The following is a 9,251-nucleotide window of genomic DNA, read 5'->3' on the forward strand; positions in this document are numbered from 1 at the left end:
ATACTTGCCCCAAGGTCACATAAGGCTTTTTCAAACCTTAGATTTCCAATGAGACAAGGTATAGAGAAACTACCAGGATCCTTAAGTTTTTTGGGCAAATTATGATGGATCAATGTAACAGTCTCTCTATCATCCAATTTCCTTCGGTTAGCTAAAAGATCCTTAAGAAATTTAGCATATGTAGGCATCTGTTGTAGAGCTTCTACAAATGGAATGTTTACATACACTTGTTTGATCATATTTAAAAATTTTTCAAATTGTCTATCAAGTTTAGTCCTTACTAACCTTTGAGGAAAAGGAATTGGGGGGTGATAAACAGTTTGAGGCTTTGATGAAGATACTTTTTCTTTTTCTAATCTCTCTTTTTCAGGTTTTTCAACCATAGGAGAAGCGTCTTCATCAATCTCAATATTATCATTTTGATTAGACACAGGACTGTCTAATTTCTTCCCACTCCTTAAAGTAACAGTAATAACATTTTCAGCTGGGTTTGCAACTGTTTTAGCTGGGAACTTACCTGGAGAATTGTTTGAACTAGGCATCAACTGTGCAATTTGATTTTCCAGCATCTTGTTGTGGAGAGTAATATTCTCAACCTTGACAGCAAGGTTTTGAATAGAATTTGCCATTGAATCATTGGTCTGTTTTTGATTAGTGACAAAATTCTCCATAAGGTTTTCTAATCTTGAAACACTTTGTTGAATTGAGGGTGTCTGTACTGAATTTCCTTCCCCATTAATGAAGTGATTGGACGGACGGAAATTAGGTTGCTGATTGCTAGTTCCTTGAACTGGGTTATTCTTCCAAGAAAAGTTAGGATGATTCTTCCAACCAGGGTTGTATGTGTTGGAATATGGATTACTCCTCTCTCTTCGAGGAGTGTCATAGAAATTATGAGAAGCTACCACCTGTTCAATAGTATCTTTTTTTTCTCCAGTAAAAATTGAGGTACAATCTACTGCAGTGTGCCCTTGTTCCCTACAAAGGTCACATACTTGATTTGTAGCCACTGAATTAACCTTAGCTTTTTCCATCTTGTCTAATCTTTGATTAAGAGTATCAAATTTTGCTAAGAGTAACTCAATATTGTTCACTTCATATCGCCCCGGAGTTCCTTTCCTTGCTGTGACTTCTCTTTCACTGTATTGGCTGTGATTTGAGGCTACATTTTCCAAAATAATCATGCAGTCATTAATAGGTTTCCCCATGAAAGATCCTCCAGCTGCTGAGTCTAATATCATGGTGCTTTGTTGGTCCAATCCTTCAAAGAAAAATTGGATGGTAAGCCAACGGTTGAAGCCATGTTGTGGGCATGCTTGAAGATATCCTTTGAACCGCTCCCATGCTTCATAAATAGTCTCTCCAGTGCCTTGTTGGAAATTAGTGATTTTCTTCCTCAATTCTTTAGTTTTAGAAGGAGGAAAGAATTTCTCTAGAAAAGCTCTTTCACATAATTCCCAAGTTGCTATCTTTTCTCTAGGCACTGTTCTTAGCCACACCTTTGCCTTATCTCTCAAGGTGAGTGAGAATAAGCGGAGTCACATTCCATCAGAAACTTCATCATCAAATTGCTGGGTCTCACAGATTTCCAAGAACCCCTCTAAGTGGTCATTAGGATCTTCTGATGGTAGTCCTCCAAAGGTGTTCTGTTTGAGCATATTCACCAGAGAAGCTGGTACAGTAGCTCCAGTTTGCATCTCCCCTCCAGGTATCCCACGAGCTATGGGTGCAGAGTAATCCCGAAGCGGTAAATTATCTCGTTGTGCAGCCATGGCAAATTCTCTAGAAAGGTTTCTTTTCCTTTTCAGGAGAGTTCTTTCAATCTCAGGATCAAGTGGTGTTGGTTTCCCAAGACGTAGAGATCTCTTTTGCATTAACCCTAAAGCACTGCAAAAAAAAAAAAAACGAAGAAAGTGGCCCGTGAAATCTGAATTGGAGAAGTAAACACTAAAAAAAATTATTTATTTATTTAAATTTTTTTTTTTAAATTCGAATTAAAATAATTGTAATTTAAATCAAGAGACGTAGTCCCCGGCAACGGCGCCAAAAACTTGATGTATGAAAAACCGCAAGTGTACGGTTGTCGTCAAGTAATAAATATCGAATCACAGGGACTACGTGTTTGACCTAGAATTACTAGTATTTTAATTTGAATTTTAAAACAGATGGAATTTCTGTTTTGATATGATAAGATCAGATTTCATGGTAAAAGAGATAGTAATGCAATTAATGAATAAGATAAAACTTTAAGATAAGATAAGGAGATTTCCGGGAATCTAGGGTTCGCACAAAGAGTTCCAACATTATTGAATTATTATTTTCATTAATTAATTCTATTCCATCTTGAAGGTAGTCTTAACCTAATTTAATCCTTGCACCTTCTCAGGCTACGAGGACGTGTTTAATTAAAATTAATCCCTACTCTCGTGGTAATTACGTTCAATTAAACCCGTTAAGATCTTTGTTAATCTATTGCTCCTCGAAAGCTTAAATCTACTCTCGTGATTTAACACTCAAGTCTATTCCTTTAGGTTCCGATAATTAGGTTCTCCTCTCACTTCATCCCTAATTATCTATGATTATGAAAATTAAGATTAATTGTTTATCATAATTATAATCAAGTTCTCCTCTCAGTTCATCCTTAATTAATGTTATTATGAAAACAATAATATTAAAATTCATATATAAAATATAAAAGAACAGATCAAGAATTGGAATAAAATTAAGAAACTGAATAATGCATTAATAAAGAGGTTCTCAGAGGCTAAGCCCTGATCCCAGAAAAAGGGAAACTACTCACAGGAGTTCATAGTAGTTCTCCAAGAAAAGAAGAATAAAAGAAAAGCAAACCTTAGAGTCGATGGCACAGGCGCCCTACCTTCTCCAAGTGTCAAAAACTAAATAAAACTGTCTCCGAAAACCAAAAGTGCTGTTCTAGGCTAACCTCATCTAATTTATAACCTAAAAGGGTAAAAAGGTAAAACTACCAAGATAAAAATTACAAAAATAAAAATAAAACATAAAACTTAAAAAGCTGGGACGCGAAGTGAATCACGGCCGTGACTGAGAATCACGACCGTGATCTTCTCTGGAGCACATCTATGAAGGGTCAGTGGCGTTCACGGGTGTGATTGGGAGTCACGGCCGTGATTTTCTCTGGTGAATCACGGGCGTGATTTAGAATCACGGCCGTGATTTTCCTTGTAGCTCAGCATTTCCTCTTTAATTCTTAAATCTTGATCCTGCTCAGAGAAAACACAACACATACCAAGAAAAGCATAAAATAGGAAAATGATATAAAAATTTATTAAAAACATGAAATATATGCATGATTATGCTATGAATTCTTGTGAATTAAAGTGCTAAAATACGAGTAAAATACACAACATCAGACATCGGGACATAGATATAATTATAATATGATGTTGTTTATGTTTTATTAATATGTATATTTTTGGAAAATTCAATTTTTATTCTTTGTAATTTTATTTGCTATTTGGATTAAGGACATGAATGTGAATTCTCCACTCACATGATTATTGAAATTGTCATTTCAATTTTTAATATTTTTTTTTATCCAATAAGATATTTCTTTTTATTATTATTATTATTATTATTATTATTATTATTATATATATATATATATATATGTTGGGGTAGAGGGTGTCACACTTTCTGTGTGGTGTTGTACTGTGTGTAGTGACCAGCCGGGTCATTATAATTCTCATCCCTAGTGGAGATGAACCTTTTGTTCTCGACTATAGGTATAGGTCGATCAGACTTTAATTGTATCATTTCGTACATCTAATTATACCATTTTAGTAATTATTTTAAAATAATATATGTGATAGAATTTGATGTATTTCACATATTACAGAGTTGCATACAAGTAGTGATTTAGAATACTTTAAAATGTATGTATTAAATTTTACATTAATTAATGGTTCGATTAGGATAAATTCAGATACCATCTTGAGAAAATGAATTTAAATATAATTCAACTTTACAAAATTAGTTTATAAAGTAAAGATTATTTCTTTACTTATGTATATATTATGGTCATCTTACTAGTTAATGTGATATCTCTAACACAGTTTCATCACATTGAGAATTAGACATTTACGAGTGATTTGATAATGCTTGTTAGGAGGTGGGTCTATAAGCCAAACAATAATAAATAAATAAATAAAATAGACTTTGGTATCACTTTGAGAAAATAGATTTGAATTTAACTTAACTTTATAAAACTAATTTATAAAGTGAAGATTATTTTTTATTAATATTATATACATTATTTTTTTATTATCCTACTAGTTGACATTGAATTTTCAATACACTTCCTAACCTTAAGGGTTGAATATCTCATCTGTAAAATTTATAATATCAAATACCTACAGAAGAATAAAGACAATGAAAACTTATTTGTAGAATCGAAATAAAATAAAATCATATTTAAAGTAGTTTGAAAACATATGTATACCCTAATATTTAAACTCCTTTTCCCAAACTTAATCGTATGTAGGACTCAAATAGAGCAAAATTGGAAAACAATGAGTTTTACTTATTTTGTAAGAACTTATTTGAAAAAATCTATTATATAATTCTTAGTTAATAAATTAATGATCAAATTCAGAAATAAATAATTTTTTTCCCAAAATAATTTTGAAGTAATTAAATTTCAAAATTAGTGTGTTAATAATTTTTATCAAGAAATTTGACCGATTATTTTTTAGTAAATACGCAATTTAATCTTTAAAAGATGGTAGAGGTAAGTAATAAGTTCTTGAAAGATTTTTTTTTATATGAAATATGGGTCTCTAAATTTAATTATGTTATGCAAATTAGTCATTTTGTTATACTTTATTACTAACTATGTTTGTCTCAAGATCAATCAATGGTTAATTGTCAAGTTTACACATTTCAATTGATGCATCCTTACTTGATATCTTTCACAATGACTACTCATTTTGCTAAACCCAAATTCAATAATTTAGGATTTATAATCATAAATCTATATTTAGAACAAACGAAGATATTACAAATGGTTAAGATAAAAAAAAATCCAACCACAGGAAATCCTACATAACCCAACAACAATCTTTATTTTAACTAGAGCACCCATGAATAAAATATTTAAATATGACAAAGAGTCTTGTTGTTGATTAAAAAGTATCAAAACCTTACATTATGATTCATATTAGATAATTAGGAGAGAGTCAACTCATACTCTAAAATGAAAAAAAGTCAAACCTTACTCAAACAAGTAAGCAAGTCAACTACATGTAAATTTATTATTATTGAAAAGAACTTAAAAAAGTCTTCACCCAAATTTATTAACTAACTCTTACGGGGCATTTGGTAGGGGAAAGTTTTTTCATACCCAAGAATCATAATTCTTAAAAATTACAAATCCTGAAAATTATAATTCCTGATAATAACTAAAATCTGTTTGCGTTACTCGTATAGGTTCCCAAGAATATTCATACGAAATTCTTAAAAATTAAAGATTTTTATATTTAGTTACAATAGTATATTAGTGGATATATAAATATTTTTTACAAATATATTCTTTATTAAAATAAACTCCTAAGATGTATTCATTTTCTCAAATCTTATTACAAATATAAAATTAAACTATTTTAAAAAGTTGAAAACTTATAATTAAAATTATTTAAATATAAAATTCAACAAAAGAAATAAATAAAGAAAATGTTACATTATAATTAAGAAGAATAAAAATACATTATTTCACTTCATTCAAATAAAAAAAATGTTAATAAATGCCTATAGAAATAGAAAGAGAGAGAGAGAGAGAGAAGGTGAGAGAAAGAGAGGGAGAGAAGGGGAGTGAGAGTGATAAGCAGAAATAAAAGGAGAGAGGGACAAAGGAAGAGGAAGGAAAGACAAAGTAAAAGAGATACTTCGAAAAGATGAATAGTTCTTGAAAAATTATATTCTTAATTTAAAAAAAAAAAACTACCAAAGTTGAAAAAACGAATATTTTTTATTTAAGCTTTTCAAGAAAGTAAAAATTGTGAGACCCTCCTTTTTCCTTTTCTTTCCCAACTCCCTCTCAACTCTCATTCACTCTCTTCTTCCATCTCAAATGCTCACTTTGTTGATTCACTCTCGTTGCTTGGATTCAAGGTGCTGAGTAGGTGTTTGATTCTTGCTGAGCCGTGGGGAGCTTTCTCCAGCTTCCCCTTCTTCTCCATTTCTTCTCCGTTCAAGCTTTTCTTCTTCCCGGAGCTCGGATTCTTTACCGAGGCAAGGGAAGTTAGTTTTGGTTGTGTGGATTGTTGGGAGTGAGCTGGGAACTCACTTGATGGCTGATTATTGCGGATTGATGGCTGGAATTGACAAAAATGGATTTTTCGGGGTTTCGGGGTTTGGGTGAAAATTTGGGGATTTCCATGGTTTATGGTTGCATGTGGGTAAAGATGGGATTTTTGGGTTGTTTGATGAGAATGTGATGTTTTGGGCCGATTGCATGTGTTTGGGAAGCTGATTTTGTGCAGGTTTTGATGAAAATTTTGAAGTTGGAGGGTTCTTGATTGAGAACACGTCGGGCGCAAGGTTTTGTGCGCTAGGCGAGTTTGAAGAGGGATGCCCCTGAATGGTTCATGTCGGGCGTGGTTGGACCACGCTGGGCGCGTTATCAGTCAATGACCACATTGTTGTGTTTTCTGGTGCTGCGCCGGGCGTGACTTGTCTCGTCGGGCGTGACTTGTCTCGTCAGGCGTGGAGACTCCTTGGGAGTCTCTAATAGTGGTGGCGTCGGGCGCAATTGGTATTGCGCCGGGCGTGAGACCTTGGGGAGGTCTCTGCCTACCCTGCGCCGAGCGCGGGTTTGGCACGCCGGGCGTGTGAGACCTTTTGAGGTCTCTGCCTCCAAGCACGTCGGACGCAATAGGAATTGCGGCGGGCGTGTGTTGAGCCCTGATACTCTCTGGTTGGGCCACGCCGGGAGCGACCAGGAGTGCGCCGGGCGCGGATGTGATGTTCATTTATATGCTGATATATGTTGAGAAATGCTGATTAATGTTGATATATGCTGAGCTGAGATGCTTTAGATGAATGGTGTTAAGCTGAATGATAATATTGATGTGCTGTGAGCTGTTATTGTTGAATGTTGATCTAATTTATAATATTGTTGTGTTGTAAGTTGTTTGAGCTGGGCTTTATATTGTTGAGCTGTGTTGTATGCTGATATATGCTGAATTGTTGTGCGCTGCTGCATGCTGATATAAACTGCTGTAGGCCGTAAGGCTGAGCTGTTGTAGGCCGTAAGGTTGAGCTGTTGTAGGCCGTAAGGCTGGGCTGTTGTAGGCCGTAAGGTTGAGCTGTTGTAAGTCGTAAGGCTAAGCTGTTGTAGGTCGTAAGGTTGAGCTGTTGTAGGAGATCTCCGAGCTGATATGTGTAACGACGCATTGTGTGTTTATCGCTGTTTATGTTGTATGATGTGAACTAATTATGTGATGAGTTGAATGCTGATGACGTGTTGATAGTTGTAGCTGTTCATATTTCTTATATATGTTTTATATGCTGATTCTTTTCACTAGCTTACCCTTTGTTGTTTCCATGTGGTTTAGACTGCAATGATCATACTATGTATGGGAGCAGAACAGGGATGGGCTGGTCTTGAGGCAGGTCTGCAACTGGCAGATGGAGTTTCATTCTTTTGTTATTTTTAGTTACTTAGTGTAGCAAATGGGCTGATATTTTGTATGTTCTATTTCTAAAGCCCCAGATTGGACCTTGTGTATATATTATTGTTATTTATATATATATATATATATATATATATATATATATATATATATACTCTTTTCTGTGGGGTGCTGTTTTGTTGTGCTGCTGTGTGGCAGCCAGCGGGTCGTTACACAATATTTTGCGTATCATTCGTCTCCTAAATATAAATTATATATAATTAAATTATTTTGTAAAAAAAAAAATCATTCACCACCGAATGGTATAACATGTTTTGATCTACAATTAATTAAGGACATGTTATGATTACTTTCCATAAACACTTTTAAGTGACGAAAAGACAAAATAAATTTTCCTATAATTAAAAATATATACATAAATTAAAATACATATTTTAAAAAATTAACATGAAAGAACTTCAACAAACTAATTTATATATAAATTAATTTTTAAAATTTTTTTCTTACAATTATTTTTTAAATAAGTTTATCTAAATATGTCCCAGTTGGTTTACTGGTTCTCATATCATCAAACCAATCAATTAAGCTATATATGCAGCTTGCATGCACTTGACCAACTTCCCCCATAATGACTTGGACATAGAAGAAACTTCTTGAACATGAACTCACAAACACAAGAAATAATGTAATGTCAATTCAAAAGGGTCATTGTATTATTTTGTGATAGACTATTGAAACCAAAAAAGAAATTAATCTCAAGATTCATCTTTTTTAGACCATGAACATCAAAGTTTGTGGCCACATATTCTGTCTTCATAGACCTAAAAGTATAAACTACACCCATGGAGTGTACATATCCGATTAGTTTGTTTTTATTAATTGTCAAAATAAAATAAATAAATCTTGATTTTTTTTATATTTTATATTTTTACATGAACTCCTTCCGTTCCAAAATTACAGTAATTTTAATATTTGAAAAATTTTCAAAATAATTAGTATTCTCAATTTTTTTTATATAATATTAATTATCTTTTTCTAAATTTATTTTTTCATAAAATTTTCGGCCAGACATATTAAAAGAATGTATTTTTAAGAAAATAAAGAAAGTAAATTTATAATTAATAAAATTATATATATATATATATATATATATATATATATATTCATAATTTGTGTGTAAAAACACCGGCCACGTCATTTTGGTACAGTGAATTGATTTCTTTAAACAATCTGAGTTTAGAGAAAGCAATCAAGCCACAATCACAAAGTAAAAGCTATAGGAAAAGTTAATCTTTCATTCTTGTGGTTCTACTTCTTTAATTTATCCTGTACTTAAATATATTTTAGTAAAATAGGTGAATTTTGATTTTGATTTTTGTGAATTTTTTTTATATTTTTCATCTTATTAAAATTTATAAATATTATTTGTAGTTCTATTAAAATGAACAAATTTTAATTTTAAATTATTGTAAAATATATTTTTATTTTTAACATATAAAACTTAATTTTTTTTCATCATTTCAAAATAAATAAATATATAATAACATTTATTTTAAGAATCTTAAATTTTTTTTTAAAAGG

At 32.1% G+C, this 9,251-nt stretch overlaps 1 non-coding gene across 1 annotated transcript; it reads left to right on the forward strand.

Moving 5' to 3' along the window:
• Window positions 1-1,296: 1,296 nt before the first annotated feature.
• On the forward strand, window positions 1,297-1,403 carry LOC145950984 (small nucleolar RNA R71). Its single transcript, XR_014428810.1, has one exon. It is a non-coding gene; the product is annotated as a small nucleolar RNA R71 (small nucleolar RNA).
• Window positions 1,404-9,251: the final 7,848 nt, after the last annotated feature.

Source organism: Cajanus cajan, chromosome 8 (assembly GCF_000230855.2).
Source record: "Cajanus cajan strain Asha chromosome 8, NIPB_CcT2T_4, whole genome shotgun sequence".
NCBI classification, from domain to species: domain Eukaryota; kingdom Viridiplantae; phylum Streptophyta; class Magnoliopsida; order Fabales; family Fabaceae; genus Cajanus; species Cajanus cajan.